Source organism: Elephas maximus, chromosome 13 (assembly GCF_024166365.1).
Source record: "Elephas maximus indicus isolate mEleMax1 chromosome 13, mEleMax1 primary haplotype, whole genome shotgun sequence".
In the NCBI taxonomy this organism is placed as follows: domain Eukaryota; kingdom Metazoa; phylum Chordata; class Mammalia; order Proboscidea; family Elephantidae; genus Elephas; species Elephas maximus.
In genome coordinates, this window is record NC_064831.1 from 49824094 (window position 1) to 49841705 (window position 17612).

Consider the following 17612-nt stretch of genomic DNA (forward strand, 5'->3'; position numbering starts at 1 on the left):
TGCAGAAAACATTCTAATTTGGGACTTCTTTGTGAGGCGAGGAGGCAGAATGATGCATTCACTGGCTTTACTGTAGTGGGTACCCGCTATCCCTGAGACACTGAGCCAGACTCTGGACATACCATGATATGTGAGCATGATTCTGCCCCCCAAAAAGTGGGAAACAAGAAAGTGAACAGGTTAATCAGCAAAAACCTACTTTCACTAAGTTAAAAAAATGAGAATATTAATTCATGTTTTTTAGCCCTAAGCGAACTTGAAATCAGAAGGTCTTAGGTATCTAGTTCAGTGCTCTCCATTCTGATAAGCCAAGCAATAGGCCAAGGAGAGGAGGGAAGTTCCATGTTCTAGAGCAAATCCTAAAAGGGCTGAAGTCATTGGCGAATGGGTTGGCTTCTCTAAGCATAACGGCCGTAAGCATGAAGTCACCGTGTGGTTAATCTTCTAATACTTCTTCTGTCCTTCCCCACCCTGCAGACTTTCTGAAACTTTTTCATGATATTGGCTCTGAGGGACTCTCGTGGGCACACTGACTCAGTTCTGGGAGTCCTGCTGAGTCTTGGCTTGGGGATAAGAGAGTCCTGGACTGGGGTTCCAGTCTTTGGAAAGGTCTCTGCATTCCTCTAATGAATAGCAGTGTTCTGTTTCTGCTGAGCCTCATTTATCATTCCCAAGAAAAATCTCTTGAAGACAGACAGATTGTCTTTGAGGAACCATATTGCAGTCTCTGTTGACGATAGGCTCTAATACTGCAGTGGTCCTCTGACCATCCTTCCAGGCTCACTATAGTTCTTTAAATGCTTGAAGGATGTTTTCTAGGTTTTAAGGGCTTGGAAATATGGTGACAGACTCATTTTAATCTGAGTGCATGGAACACCAGGTTGAGATTCTGAGCTTTACCTGGACTTCATGGGAAGAGGGTGCTGTGGCTGGTTGCTGCTGTCTGAAGTGGCTTGGAAGAGGATGCCACATATCTTCCATCCACAACTCAGAGACCCCTTTATGATGCCTCCAATCCTTTTGTTTTATTTGGACTAAGGATAGGGCATGAATAACTAAACGTAACAACCAGTGGTTCTTTAATGCTATTTTGAACGTCTATGTCACTCTGACCACACCACAATGGTGACAGTGGTATGTTCAATTCTTTGGAGAGCTTTGTCAACCACACTTGCTCTTTAAAGTCTGATTTCAGTGGCTCCCCACACTTATACTCCATGTGCCTTTTCTTCGGGTGTACCTCATACAGCCGGGAGTGGGGAGGAGAGGATATCTACCTTCATATGATCCAAACAAGACATTAACTGAGGAAAAATGTCCCATCACTGTCAATGGAATGGATATTCTATCAAAGTAGCTCTTTCATCCTCCAGTATTGAGATTAACTTCACCTGCTGAACATGGTAAAATTTATTTTGGTGGCCTGTGACCACCATCTATCAGGACCCGACCCCTATCTATATAAAACAATAAGCATGATCTTAAGGCACTCTTAGGGGCTGTCTAAGAGATGTATATTTGCTGACATACAACCTGACTGAAGCCAAACACCATTACCCCCGTGACTGATTGGAGGGCAGCCATAACTGAACAGTTTTATTTCCCTCCAGCAGCTGAGCTCCCTGACCACGAGAGCTGAGCTGACACGGCATTTCAAGTCCTGTTACCAGCTCAATGGTTCTCTTGTAAAAAAAAAAGCACCTCTTCATTTAGCCTCTCCATCTTGATCATTACTGATGGGCTATCAGTAATTTCAAGTTGGTCGAGCAGTTGGCTGAAGGTTAAATAAATTCTGCCTGGCTGTTTGCAGGGTTGAACTCGAGCGGAAGGATTCCAATTTGGAGCGTTTTTCTTGCAAGTCCTCCTTGGAAACTTTTCTAGAGTCAAGCTAAACCAAGAAATTCAGTTTTGGAGGCCCGAGTACTTTCTGTGAGCAGAAGCCGCAAGAACCCTGATCTTAGCAAAAATGGCTTTTTCTGTATTTTAGATTTTCTTCAGAGTAATTTCAAATGCAAAGAAGCCATGGAATTCATTCTTGGCAGGGCAATTCTCCATACACTAAAGCACTATATTGGATATTGGTGTTTGTTTTCTAAAAGAACAAAATTATATTTTTAGGATGTTCTGCCAATAGAGGGTGTATCACAAATGACAGTCATGTCAGATAGGGTTTTCAGTTACTTTACTACTCACAGCACTAAATAAAGAATCGGGAGGTGATTCTATTTTGCGAATTTGCACAAAATAGTTCAGCAAAAAGAAGAAAATAAAAATCATCATTGAAGTTAACTGTTCTCAACATTTTGTTCTTTATCTTTCTAGTTTTTTTTAATGTATATATATTTAAAATTGTGTCTTTTACCAAGATGTATTTTTACTGAATATAATCTTTTGCAGCTGTTTTGTATTGACTGTTAAAATTAAAGAAGCACCAAAAACCAAACCCACTGTCATGGAGTTGATCTCTGACTCATAGCGATCCTATACGACAGAGTAGAACTGCCCAGTAGAGTTTCCAAGGAGCGCCTGGTGGATTCAAACTGCCCACCTCTTGATTAGCAGCGGCAGCACTTAACCACTACATTACCAGGGTTTCCAACAAGCTTATGCAAATTTCCAAAGAATTTTTTAAGTTATATGTTTTTTGGCATTGCTTTTTTTACATACAATAAAAGAGTTAACTTCCTTTTGAGTAGTTGAGAAAGCACTTTTGATGTATCTCATGTGATTCTCATACCCTTGGAGGGCTGCAGGGCTGATGGCATCCCTGGTTTACAGATGCATCTTAGATGGCCACTTGCTAGTGAAGAAACTCATAATTTTGAAGCAGCTTGATAGAGTGAATTGTAAATTGTGTTTATGCTATTGTCACATGGTACCGTCACTTCAACTAGGAAACAAGTGCCAACTATCCTTTGTCAGCCGTAAGAAAAAATCATAGTTTTAAATTATGCCAGGCCTTAGGGAATAACCCTCAAATACAGTGTAACCCCCATAAATCTGATTGACTTACTGTAGGCCTGGTTCATACTGTCTGGGTTCATTCCAGATGAAAAAATTTCAGCTCTGTACATTATCCTTATTATCACTTTGCATTGTCCTGTTAATCTCAAAGTTTGCCTCTACCTTAATCTCAAAAAGTCAGTGAATTTGGGAAGAAAAGTCTAGAAAATGTGGTAATTCAGCAGTAGCTCAGTACTTTTTGCTTCTACCACCATATCTCAACCAGACTTTGCCTATGAAACACAAAGATGGGAATCATGGCTTATCCGGCGCCCTGTTTGGTGGGATGAAACAAATAGTTTCAAATTGGACAGTAGACTAATGAGTTACTTGTTATTACTTTTCTTGTAAGACTCATATTGTTTATTTTATTAATATTCTCTTTCAATTCTAAAATGTTCCATGTATATTTTATTAAAAATTAAAGAGAACTCATTAATTTTGCTTGGATGTATTCTTTCTAATACTTCCTTTAAGACATTGGACAATACCATGGAGTGTTGATAAGCTGTGGTTAGTTGCCACTGAGTCGATTCTGACTCATGGTGACCTCATGTGACAGAATAGAACTGTTCCATGGGGTTTTCAAGGCTGTGACCTTTCGAAAGTAGATGACCGGGCCTGTTTTCTGAGGCACCTCTTCCAAGGCCTGTCTTCCAAAACTGGGCTGTCTTTCTTGGGTTCAAAACACCAGCCTTTAGGCTAGTAGTCAAATGCTTAATCATTTGCACCTCCCAGGAACTCTGTTGTTAAAAGGCGATTGGATATTAGTGATATAAGAAATCAGCACAGCTTTAGTGAATGTTTTTCTGTTCAGAAAGTTTATGACTATAAAGCCAACAGTCCTACTTGCTAGAGCATGAGTTTAGCTAAAAAGTCTTGCCCAATGTGGAGTTTCATCAAGAAATGAAACTCAGGCAGTCTCTCTGTTGCTGGGATGATCATGAGAGCATTGGAGCCGTAATTTACTGAACTAATAATCATTTTACTGTAAGTTCAAGCAAAAGCGACTTCCCCATAAGAAAACAAGTATCTCGTATCATTTTGAAGCTGTCAGTTTATTCACAGGCCAGTCATTAATATATGTGCCAATATACGAGAAATATAGGCCTAATAAAACTGGAGGTTATAGTAGGTCATTAATTAAGACCGGCAGCTTGGCAAACCATCTGAATCAATTTTACAGACTCATGTCAAAAGTGTTCTGTAATAGTTGGAAGGGTTTCTTTCCAAGGGTAGCTTACAAAATTAAAAAACAAAACATTCATTGACCAAAAGCTGTATATAAATATTAAAATAAATATATTTAAATCTCTATGCTAAAGACCACAGGCTCTGCCATTGACACCATTTCATGCACTGTAATTAGAAGGTGAATGCCCAGCAAAAAGGATAAATGAAAGGTGGAAAAGTGGGTGCTCCTTATTCTCCTCCCTGACCTCAGCAGGTGCTTAAGGCAGAAGGTGATGGAGTGAAAGAGGCAGCCCAGTTACGGAAAGATGAGAGTGCAGTGAGAAGCCAGATCTGCACCAACACTTAACTGGGGACTGACAACTGCCTGTTGGGCCCAGTGCCCAGGAAGAAACTTAGCAGAATGGTTCTGAGCACAAACACTGGAGCCAGGCTATGTAAGGTTTTATCCTGGCCTTACTACTTATTTCTTGTGTGAGGTCAGACAGACTACTTAACCCTGGTACCTCAGTTTCCTCATCTGTAAAATGAGTACCCCTAGAATATTAGTACCTGCTTTAGAGGGTTGTTGTGAGGATTCAATGAGCTGATAGGTATAAAGCACTTAGAACAGCATTTGGCAAAATTTATTTATAAAGAACAAAAATTGGTTATACCGCAGTGTTCTCCAGTTCCCTTAAAGCCTGAAATGGAGTCCACCTCCTGGCTCTACATGCATGAATTATCTTTTGTGTGTGTGTGTGTGTGTGTGTGTGCTTTAGGTGAAAGCTTACGGAGCAAATTAGTTTCCTATTAAACAATTAATACACAAATTTCTTTGTGACATTGGTTACCAACCCCATGACGTGTCAACACTCTTCCCTTTTCCAGCCCAGCTTCCCTATTTCCATTTGTCCAGTTTTCCTGTCCCTTCCTGCCTTACCGTCTTTGCTTTTGAGCTGGTGTGTCCATTTAGTGTTGTATACATGATTGAACTACAATGCATGTTCCTCACGTGTGTTATTGTTTGCTCTATAAAAAAAAAAAATAGACCTGTCTAATCTTTGGCTGAAGGGTGAACCTTGGGAGTGATTTCAGTACTGAGTTAAGAGTGTCTGAGGACCGTGTTCTTGGGGTTTCTCCTGTCTCTGTCAGACCAGCAAGTCTGGTCTGTGTGTGTGTGTGTGTGAATTTGAATTTTGTTCTACATTTTTATCTTGCTGTGTCCAGGACCCTCTACTGTAATCCCTGTCACAGCAGTTGGTGGTGGTAGCCGGGCACTATCTAGTTCTTCTGGGCTCAGTCTAGTGGAGGTTATGGCAGTTGTGGTCCATTAGTCCTTTGGACTACTCTTCCCCTTGTGTCTTTGGTTTTCTCTATTCTCCTTTGCTCCAGCCGGAATGGGACCAGTAGAAGTATCTTAGATGGCCGGTGAATTATCTTTTAAAATTACAAGTGAGCTCCTGCCAAACTTATTGCCCATAAAATCAAGTTCAAACTCCTTGGCAAAGCATAGAGGCTTTTTACAGCCCTTTTCTCTAGTCACTCAGTTCCTGAACCTTATCTCCAGTTAGCCCCTATATTCCAGATACACAAAACTACTTGCTCTTCATCTGTCAAGTTCCATGCTTCCAAACTTTGCTTATGCTGGTCCTTCTCCATCAATTACACTTTCTTCTCTGTCTAGCGAGTGAAATCCATCAAGGCCTAGCTCAAATGTTACCTCTTTTGAAAAGTCTTCCCTGGCCACTCACTCCTCTTTGCCTGTCCCTCCTCTCCCTACCTTCAACCACCAATGATGGATTAATGAGTGTTTCATCCACTCTTTCATTGAAACTGTTATGTCATCACATTCAATGATTTTAAGAGGTCATGTATTTCCCTAAACATCTGATGAGTAAATATTTGTTAAATGAAGGTTGTGGATAATTCTTTAGTATAGGCTGTTGACTTTCAATGCAGCCCCATTTTCCATTTTCAACTCTTCCTCCTCTGAGTTTTGATCTCCTGGAGACACCTATGTCTTCTAGCTAAGTATCTACCTGGAATCACGTAAATTTTCCCAAGCACACATGACCACAGTCAGTCTTGGCAGACATCCTGGTATCTATCTTTCAAAATGTATACATGTGATTTTTTTTTTCCAAAAATGGACTAATATTACATATGCTGCTTTGTGCTCTGATTTTTCCGTTAAAATATTTTACATGTTTTTCCATGCTAAGGAATCATCATTTTAATGGTCGCGTAGTACTTGATTTTATGATTTTACCATAATTTATTTAGCTGGCAAGTTTTTATTTATTTGCAGAAAGGAGGAGCAACTCAACAAATTGCTTACATCTAGAAGAGGTTATGACTAAAAGAACAGTGTTAATCCAACGTTATAGAGTGAAGATTTCTTAGTTACTGTAAGATTGATTATACAGAGGCTTGTTTTTATTTTATCCAGTATTGGGTTCATTTGAATGCAGACAAGTCTTGAGACAGTCGCCCTGTACTCCGGAATCTGTGAAGGCTATTCGAGTACTTTCCAATCACTCACGTTCATGTGGGCATTTTGTACTGGAGGCCAATGCTCTTGATTTAGTGCTGTTTCCATAGCTGGGTGTTTTACTTCCCTTGTCATATTAAAAGGGAGGCAAGCACGCTGTTTAATAACACGGCATAATTAAATTGTTATACCAAATAATAGCCACATCTACACTAGTGTTCTGGCTGGAACGAAGGAATACACCCTGTGGAACAGGGGAATGCTGTTGTTGTTTAGTCGCCGTCTAGTCCACTCCTACTCACTGTCATTGTTGTTGTTGTTAGGTGTCATCCAGGCGGTGCTGCCTCATAGCCACCCTACCAGCAGAATGAAACATTGCCCGGGCCTGTGCCATCCTCACAATCAAATACAAATTCTTTATTTTGTAAATAAAGAAATGGGGCTCAGAGTGCCAGCTTCTAGAACAGTTTTCTTTTCACTATTGTTTTGCAAAGTACTCTAAGTAGCCAACCCAGTAGTATTAATTTCCTAGGTCTCATAACAAAGTATCACAACCTGAGTGCTTTAAAACAGCACAAGTTTATTCTCTCAGTCTGGAGACTTGGTGTCAGCAGAGCCATCCTCCCTCTGAAGCCTCCAAGGAATAGTCTTTCTTTGCCTCTTCCTGGTCTGGGTGGCCCCAGGTGTGCCTTGGCTCCTGGCAGGAGGACTCCAGTCTCCACCTCTGCCTTCCTATGGCCGCCTTCCCTACATGTCTGCCTCTGTGTCTCTTCTCTTTTTATGAGAATACCAGGCATATTAGATTAGGACCCACCCTACTTTTATATGATTTTTTGTTAACTTGGGTTTTGTTGACTATTTGCATCTGCAAAGACTCAAATAAGACCACATTCTGTAGTTCAGGTGGCTGTGAATTTTTGGGAGGAAACGATTCAACCCACTACCAAAACCCAAAAAACCAAACCTGTTGCATCAATTCCAACTCATAGTGACCCTATAGAACAGGGTAGAACCTCTCCATAGAGTTTCCAAGGAGTGCCTATTGGATTTGAACTGCCAACCCTTTGGTCAGCAGCCACAGCACTTAACCACTACTTTAACCACTACTCCACCAGGGTTTCCTCAACCTACTACATCTCCTTTATAAGTGAGTTATAACTGGAAGTCCTAGTATATAGCATGGGTAAAGGGAGAGCTGCTCTGGCTGATGCAGGTAGAGGGCTAAGGATACCTGCTCAGCCTTCTCTTTGTCCACAGACATGGCTCCCTGGGGTTCAAGTCCACTCAAACTGTACCCTGCTACTTGGCTGAGTGTTGAATCCTAAACTGCGTTCATTTCACATGCGCTTTTCCTTCCCCTTCCTATTTTAAGAAGAGCTTTCTATCTGGAAAGCTTTTGATTGGGAGCTATTTTCTCCCTTGTCCATAAGCCACCTCTAGGCAGAAGGGGAGAAATGATATTTGGGGGTCAAATGCTTAAAAGCTTTTGTTTCTTGGGACCTTGTCTTAAAGATCAGAAAAAAGGCACTTTCCAATGATATTGTTCCAATTTCAGAGCAGAGCCCTGGCAGTGAATATTATGTTGTTAATGGTCAAATATATTTAATAAAACATTTGTTTTTGTTCTTCAATGGCACTTTGCCATGGGAATGATCACAGAGCCAGCAGATCACAAAAAATTTACTGTAATTTTTGGGACATTTTTATTCCAACATTTTATGAAAGATGAGCCACTCTATTACCTAATCCAGTGGCATAAATAAGAATTATTAAAACCCATCTAGATTATTACTTTATTGATGTTCTCACCTGCACCTTCTATAATATACAATGTTTATCTTGGAATGACAAAACCTTGAAGCACAAAAAGAAAATTGAAAAGCAGATCTTCTTTAAGAGAAAAGCAAGATCATTATGTAAACAGCAGCCGGGTCTCATTCAGAATATGTCACATAAATATCACACCATCAAACAAGAAATGTAAATTATTGTACATACACTGTAATTGAAAATTGTATTATACATTAGTGAAGTCACCCATTTATCTAATCACAATCAGTTCCCATAAAATCTCATTTAGGAAAGTTGAGTGCAGTTCAGGATAGGTGGTTATTAGAATTTCAATCACGGCAACCTAGTTTGGCTTGAGATCTCAGCAGAGTCTGCAAGTTGGTTTTCATTGCTCCTCAGGCATAGATACCTTTCAAATCTTGGGAATTACCTATATCTGAATGGACCAGCCCATCCTGATGACTGGGGAGAAGGGACGAGATCAGCCAGCACTCGCGGCTTTGCTTCTTCTAAAGCTTGGTTCAAAGCCAGTGTCAATCTATAGTGCAATCTGAATGTTTCCTGGGCCTTCTCACCCCTCGATAACCAGAATGTGGGCACTTACATTCACTGTCTTGTTCATTTATTCTTTCATTCAGCAAATATTTATTTAGCACTGTATATTTTCATAATACAAAGAAACAAAGGAGGTTGAAAGAGGAGCTGAAGATACAAAGCAGGTTGAAACAAGCCCCTGGCAGATCCTTGAAGGCAGGGATTTATTTCAACCCCCTTCGTATTCTCAGCTTGTAGCTCGGAGCCCTGGTGGTGCAGTGGTTAAGAGCTGTGGCTGCTAAACAAAAGATGGGCAGTTCAAATCCGCCAGCCACTCCTTGGAAACTGTATGGGACAGTTCTACTCTGTCCTATAGAGTTGCTATGAGTCAGAATTGACTGACTCTGGAGCATAAGAATACACAATCTGCTTTGCATCTGAAAAGTCCCCTCAAGCTGTGGATGAAGATCAATGAGAGTGATGCAGGATTGTCCTCCAGGAGGCCAATTTAGAGGCTGTTGTAATGCAGGTGAGAGATGATGTTAGTCCAGGCAAGCATTGGCTGTTAAGGAAATGGAGAGAAGGAAATAGATGTGAGTGATATTTAAAAATTAAAATCAATGGACTTAGGATGGATTGGGAGGTAGGGGAGGAGGGAGAAAGAGGAAGATATCAGGGATGCCTGCTAGGTTTGGGGCTTGAGCATCTGGATATGTGCAATCGCCAACCCAAGCAACAGGGAAGATGGAGGAGGACCAGCAGGCTTACTGTACCAACCCACATGTCTTCTTCGCTGCACTTACCACCATAAACAAATGCTAAGTTGTGGACCATAGCTCATCCCCATAATGATGACAAATGAAGGAGTCGAAGCTACTTCCCAGCAGTCTCCCAGAGAGTACCATGAGTTCTCTTTCTGAATTTATCAATATAAAATGCATTAATGGATATTAATATTAGGTCATGGCAAATGTGAATTCAGTTGTATTTGAATCTATCACCAGCTGCCAGGGTTGCTCCACTATAATCCTCTTGGAGCTTTAGTGGATCAGACATAAAGTTGTCTTTGTTTTTCCCTACACAGTGTCTTGATTATGCATTCTGATGAAAAAGAGCACATTTTTGAACTATCATGAACAATAATAATCATAATACATTTTAATTTATGGATACCCACGCCTGAAGGCCTTCTGGTGTTTTAACAGAAAACAACCAGGAGAGTAACTTACAATCAAACAAGGCAATGTGGCCAAATTAATAAATCCTAGAGCTGGTCCATAAATAAACTTCTATACCCCGGACTCAACATTAAAGAAATCTATATACGAAACTGGTAAAGATTTTTTTTTTTAAGAAAAAGTCAAAATCATCCTTCTCACCTGTAAGTGTGCTGCAGTCACATGAGCTGTGCACTAGGATAGAGCCTGGAGCCTTGACGGATTCACATACACTGCTCTTCCATGTGGAGTCCCTGGATGGTGCAATAGTTAACACACTCAGATGCTAATTGAAAGGTTCGTGGTTCTAGTCCACCTGGAGGCACCTTGGATGAAAGGTCTGGAGCTCTACTTCAGGAAAATCAGCCTTTGAAAACCCAACGGAGCACGGTTTTGCTCTCACCCACACAGCATCGCCATGAGTTAGAAGTGAGTCTACGACAACTGGTTTTGTTGTTTCATGTAGCTGACAACTATCCTGTTGAAGGCTGCCTATCGTCTTTTCGTAGCCTCACCAAGAGAAGCACCAGTATGCCAGTACAGGCGTGAGAACCGAGCTTCACCACTCAGATGCACCAGCAGACTTTGATTCACCTGAGCAACTTGAGACAAAAGGTTTCGTGTACTGTTTCTAGTTTTGTTGGTGGGGGTGGTAGCACAGGTGTCCAGCTTTTGGTGCTGCAGAGGCAGTGGGGGATTTCAAGGGTAAATCCCTGGTGCAGAAGTCGCACTGGGGGAAGAAGGGAGGCAGCAGCAGCAACGGCGGGTTCTCACTTGACACATATTTTGAGGGGACACAGTTTAATCCATGACATCCTATTTATTGAACTGTCTCCAGTCTTCTCTGCTGTGAGCTCCTTGAGGGAGATGAAGCCACACAGTTGGCCCTCATTTAATGTTTATCGAATGATTGATGGATGGATACCAATGTATATGTAAAAACCCACAAATTTATGCCTTTCTCAGATTCTTTTTCATATCTATATGTCTATAGTCATCTATCTACATATTTATATGGAGTCCTGGTTGTGCAAAGAATTAACATGTTCAGCAGCTAACTGAAAGGTTGGATGTTGAAGCCCAGCCAGACGCACCTTGGAAGAAAGGCCTGGTCATTTATTGCTGAAAAATTAGCCATTCAAAACACTATGAGACACAGTTCTACTCTGACCCACATGGGAGCTGAAATCAACTCGAAGGCAACTGGTTTATATATCTATGTATCTATAGAAGCTATATCCTTATACATATTTATTTCTAAATCTGCATCTCTGTCTTCAGAAGACAATGCTTGTGTGTGGTGGTAAGGCATGTATTATAATCCCTGTGTACCAGATGAAGAAACTGAGAATGTTGCCCAAGTTTCTAGTTAGTCAACAACAGAGGAAGAAGCAAGTTTCCAACTTCTGGTAATTTCTCTTCACCACAACTAAGTTCTGTGAAAAAGCCATCATCCAGAACTGGCTTGAAGAACCATACACCAGGCACAGCCCATTTAGCCCTTAGCATCTTCACGGAGACCACTGCCAAGGTGAAACATTTCTTACACTCTAGCCAGCTGCCCACCTCTAAGTCACCACCCCACAGCTGGATGCGTAAATAGTGACCCCACAGGCTGTGTGCCTGATTGCCAATTCCCATAGATCCCTCAGTTCTTAGTGTAATTGATGTGTCATAGACTTCATTCTGTGATTTGTTATGGCTCCTTGATTAACGGGGGCTGTCAGAGCCTAGTGTTTTTCTGCTGTTCTCTTTGGGGGGAATGTTTGTTCAGCAAACAAGAACGAAGGGGGTAGGGATAAGACCACAGGGACTCTGTCTCCCCTTGCTGTCTCTCTTTCCCTTGAGGAGTCACTGAATCAGCCAGGGCTGGATTAACCTGACAGGGACCTGACAACGTGGGTCCCGTCACAACAGCTTCCTTTAGTTTCCTAAGGAGATTATAGTGGTGTCTTTCAGTTTCATAAATAACTGGAGACTCACATTCATTTATGAAAATTTACGGATAGGGAACACCTGACTGATTCTCCTTGACAAAACGAAACCAAATAACATAAAATGTAGGCTGTTGATGAACCGAACGGCTGGTGATCCAGGTCAGAACGGTGGTTTTCTCTAGGGCTGTGTATTGACTGGAAAGGGGGGGAAGAAGCCTATGGATGGATGGAAATGTTTTATGTCTTGAATTGGGTGAGGGTTATGTATATGTGTATACATACTAAAATCCATTGAGATACAACTAAGATTTATGCACTTTATGTGAGTTATAATCTTGTTAAATTTTTTTCTTACAATGTAGCCTGTCGTTATGGAAAAAAAAAATCAGTTGTCGTCATGTTGCCTCTGACTCATGGAGACCTCACATGTGCTAGGGAAGAACTGTGCTCCACGGGGTTTTCGATGGCTGATTTTTCAGAAGTAGACTGCTAGGCCTTTCTTCTGAGGCGTCTCTAGGTAGACTTGAACCTCCAACTTTTCAGTTAGCAGCCAAGAACTTTAACTGTTTGTACCACTCAAGAAAGGAGCACCGCAGTTAGGGTTACTTTCTCATCATTCACATATTAGCTCATTTTACTTCTTTAGAGAGATCTTCATTGACCACTGTCTTAATTGTCCAGTGCTGCTATAATAGAAATACCACAACGGGGTGGCTTTAACAAACAGAAGTCATTTTCTCACAGTGCAGGAGGCTAGAAGTCCGAATTCGGGGTGCCAGCTCTAGGCGAAGGCTTTCTGTTTGTCGGCTCTGGAGGAATGCTCTGGTCTCGTCTGAGTTTCTGCTCCCGGATGGTCTTCGTGTGGCTTGACATCTGTCTCCCCCCATCTCCGCTTCTAGTTTGCTTGTTTAATCCCTTTTATATCTCAACAGGAGTCGGAAACGACTCGACGGCAGTGGGTTTGGTTTTTTTTTTTTGTATCTCAACAGAGATTGACTATATACTAATCCTGCCTCATTAGCATAACAAAGACAGCCTATTCCCAAATTAGATTGTAACCACAGGCATAAACCAAAACCCAGTGCATAGATGTTAGGATTTACAACATACATTTTTGGGGGACTCAATTCAATCCACAACAATCGCTATAACTGAAGTAGCCCACTCTCCCCCCATACACTCTACCCAATGACCTGATTTATTTTCTTCATTGCACTTATCATCACCTGAAAATAGCTTATTTATTAATGTACTTTTGCTATCTTTCTATACTAGAATGTAAATTCTGTGATGGCAGTGCTTTTAATTGTCTTGTTTCCTGTGGAATCTCCAGCAGAAAATACATGTTGTTTGTGTGACTGACCAAGGCAGAGATACTTAAGCTGGTATTAGGATGGTGTTACGGAATGAGTGTTACCCTAACAAGGTTAGGAGATCAAATGACGCTCATGGTAAAGACATAGGACTGCGGTCGAAGCCAAGAGTCGGTTGCCAAGTCCAAAGTCCAACATACAAGCCAGAAAACAAAGCAGCAGCCAAAATAAGATATAAAAACCTTAAAACCAAACCCATTGCCATCGAGTGGATTCCGACTCATAGTGACCCTATAGGACAGAGTAGAACTGTTCGATAGGGTTTCCAAGGAGCGGCTGGTGGATTTGAACTGCTGACCTTTTGGTTACCAGCCATAGCACACCATAGCTCTTAATCACTGTGCCACCAGGGCCCCAAAATCAGGTATAAGAGGTCATAAAGCCAGCTATGGGGGCAAATCAAACTTGCAGGGCCAACATGTGTACTCCACTTTAGGCCTTTTATACAGATGAGTTTAGGAGGTGCTCCAGGCTGATTAAGGCTCTGAATCTGCCTCCTGAGATTAGAATAAACCAGTGGTTCTCAACTGGGGGCCATCCCCCACCCCAGGAGACACCTGCTATGTCTGGAGTAATTTTTAGACGTCACAATCGGGGCAAGGGAGAACACCGGCATCTACGCGTGGAGGCCAGGGATACTGCTAAACATCCCACAATGCACAGGTCAGCCCCCCACAACAGAGAATTCTCCAGGCCCAAAATGTAAGCAATACTGAGGTTAAGAAAGCCTGGGCTAAAGGCTGGAGAAGACCCCATTTGACCTGGGGAGAAATCGGTCCTGCTTTGAAAACTTAAAAATACGGTACTCGTAGACTGCAGGAGACAGCCTGCAGATTATCCAGAGGAAAAGAATTTCCATCCACGGGCTACTTTTTACGGGGATTCCTTTTTTTCGCAAGCAAAGGCTGACCAGTATGTAAACATTTTTTAAAAGTGGTATTCTGGAATTTCAACCCTAAAACTAGCTTGAGTTTTCCTGACTGATGAGTTTCAAGTAGCCGGCAGCTCTGTCTGACTAGTCATTCTTGGGCTGCAGGCCAAGTTTTCTAATGAATCTCTCTAATTTAATTCATATTTTCCCACCTCTCTATTAAATACTACCCAGGCTCATCGAGCCTAATATTTGAATCAAACACATTTAATGACTGTCCCTTCATTAAACATTACAAGCTCTTTAAGGCTTTGGCAGACGGATGACCTGTTCGATAACCTAGAGTCCCGGCAAAGTCAATAGTCAGTGCCAAGTTCATCCCTCTGTAGTTCCCCTTCTTGCAGCTGGGGCTACAGCCTCCTGGGTGAGACAGGCGTTAACGTTGGGGAACCACACATTTTCCAGGCCAATAGATCCAGCACTCTGGCTATATCTCACGCCTTGACACTAGATGTCAGCGAAGGGTAATTGTTGTCTCAATTTAGAGGCCAGCTCAGGTAGCTGCTGGCACCCTTGGTTCATGTTTTATAGCAAAGGTGAAGTATGGCTCCGTTCCCACTGCACGCATATATTACAATAAAAGAGGATATCGGCGTCTAGTGTTTTTAAAGGCTAGTCGTAAAAGATGAATAACGAGGCAGTTTAAAGCTAAAAGACAGCTGCCAAGCTCAATGGCCATGATGAATGCCCAACACCCAGTGTGGAGAAAACCCGTTCCTCCGAGACCACCATCCAAAAAATTAATTACTACAATTCAGCATCTTTAAATGTGCCACTTAATATACTGCTACCATAATTAAATTTCCAGCCCTGTGACCTTGAGACCATTTCCTGAGATAATAAATGAGATCAAGGTTTAATCGATGCAGATGCAAGTAGAAACTGTCCAAGGATGCAAAGAGCCATCAGGCTATGCGTCAAGGTTGGGGGGTGGGGCTGGAGGAGGGCAGGGCGGGAATGGAGCTCAGCCACAATGTGGAGTTCGTTCCTCTATTAGAGGGGTGTATTTTAAAGTGTCTGTGTTTGCCAACCAGGCAGCACAAAACCAAACCAAACCCAAGTCGTCAGTTGATTCTGACTCATAGCGACCCCACAGGACAGAGTAGAACTGCCCCATAGGCTTTTCAAGGCTGTAAATCTTTATGGGAACAGACAGCCACATCTTCTCCTGAGGAGTGACTGGTGGGTTCAAACCACCAACATTTTGGTTAACAGCTGAGCCCTAGGGCAGCACAGTGAGGTGGAGATAACATTGAATTGGGCATCAGGAAGTTCTTGTCAGTGCTGTGTTGCTAAAATTCTGTGTGACCTCAGGCAAATCACTTCTCCTAGGACACTGGAGGCTGTTCCTATCTGCAGGAAGAAAGGCTGGAGAACATGTCCTTCACAGTTGTTTCTAGCCTTAATATTCTAGAATTTTTTTAAATTAAGTTGTCTAAAACAACACGTTATCCCCATATACTCCAACCTCCCTCCCCCCAACACATACACACACACAACTATCCTTTAGAAATGGTGTTGTAAGCAATTATATTTTTCTATCAACTACCAGAGGGCTATGGGTGGTAGTGGTAGACGAATGTCACTGTCTTAGCAGCCAAGTTCTGAGGGGCGTTACGGACATCCCCATGTTTCAGCTAACTTTAGGGCATAACAACCTTGACCATCACTCTTGGCAAGGAACTAAAAAAAAAAAACTTGGGTTTTTTTTTAGTTCCTTGCCAAGTGTGATGGTCAAGGTTGTGTGTCAACTTGGCTGGGACATGATTCTCAGTGGTTTGCCAGTTATGATGTAGTTTGGCAGTCATATAATGATGTAATCACTTCCATGATAAGATCTGCTGTGAGCAGCCAATCAGTTGAAAGGAAGTTTCCTTGGGGGTATGGCCTGCATCCAATACAGGTAGACTTTCTCGAAAGGCTGGAGGGCTTTTGCTCACTCTGAATCCTGCAGCTGGCTCCTGTTCGTCTGACCTCTGGTTCTTGGGACTTGAGCTAGCAGCTTACCTGCCCATCTTGGGATTTGTCAGACTTCACAGTCTGTGAGCCAGTGGCCTGCCAGCTCAGCTGCCAAATCTTGGGATTTGTTGGCCTCTGCAACCTATGAGCCAGAGGCCTCTTGTCTGACCTGCTGATCTTGGGTTCTCCAGCCCCTGCAGCTATGTGAGTCAGGAGAAACCTCCAGCCTGACCCACAGACTTGGGGCTTTCCAGCCTCTACAACCATTGAGCCATTTCCTTTATATAAATCTCTCTCTCTCTCTCTAGACACTTCACTGGTTTTTCTTCTCTAGAGACGCCAAGTGAAGGGCTAATTCTCAGGTAGAAGAACATAGGAAATGAAACCTTTTTGGAAAGAATCTGGATTAAATGGAAGCCAAAGTCAGGCTTATAGAGTAGGGTCACAGGCAGTCAGAATGCTATGGGCGGAAGTGAGGATGAGTGACTCTATCCTTTTGCCTCGGGCATGGGGAAAGAGTGTGCTCAAGTTTGGTTTCAATGGAAAACTCTGGAACACCAAATTGAACACCAATGACGCACTGGGGACCATTTTAAGAGCTGACCTTTGCCCTCAATTTGCTCATAGTATTTGAGAGAAATGGGAAGGTCATTTCTCAACAGTGTCATCGTATAGGAACATGGGTATGGGTAAGGCACTTGCTGGTATGGGTGGAGTCTATTTAGCTTTGCTTTTTATCAGTCCTCCATCTTCAGCTGCCTTTTTGAATTCCTGCCAGTTGACTGGTCTCTGCAGCAGTGTCCCTCACTCCCCAACATAAACAGAAGCTATAGGCCTCAATTCACTGTAGCCTAAGAAGGATTTATTTAGTGTTAGCCCTCTTCTCCCTAAATCAATAATGAATAAACCTCTCTACCCATGTACACACACATACACACACACAGAGCATATGTCTAAGGTAATGGTCTCAACTGAGGGAGACTTTGCATCCCAGACAACATTTGGCAATGTCTGGAGACATTTTGACTATCACCATTGGGAGGTGTTGCTGTCATTGTTGTGGTTAGGTGCCGTCGAGTCAGTTCCATCTCATAGCAACTCTACAACACAATGAAACATTGCCCAGTCCTGCACCATCCTCACAATCGTTGTTATGCTTGAGCCCATTGTTGCAGCCACTGTGTCAATCCATCTCATTGACGG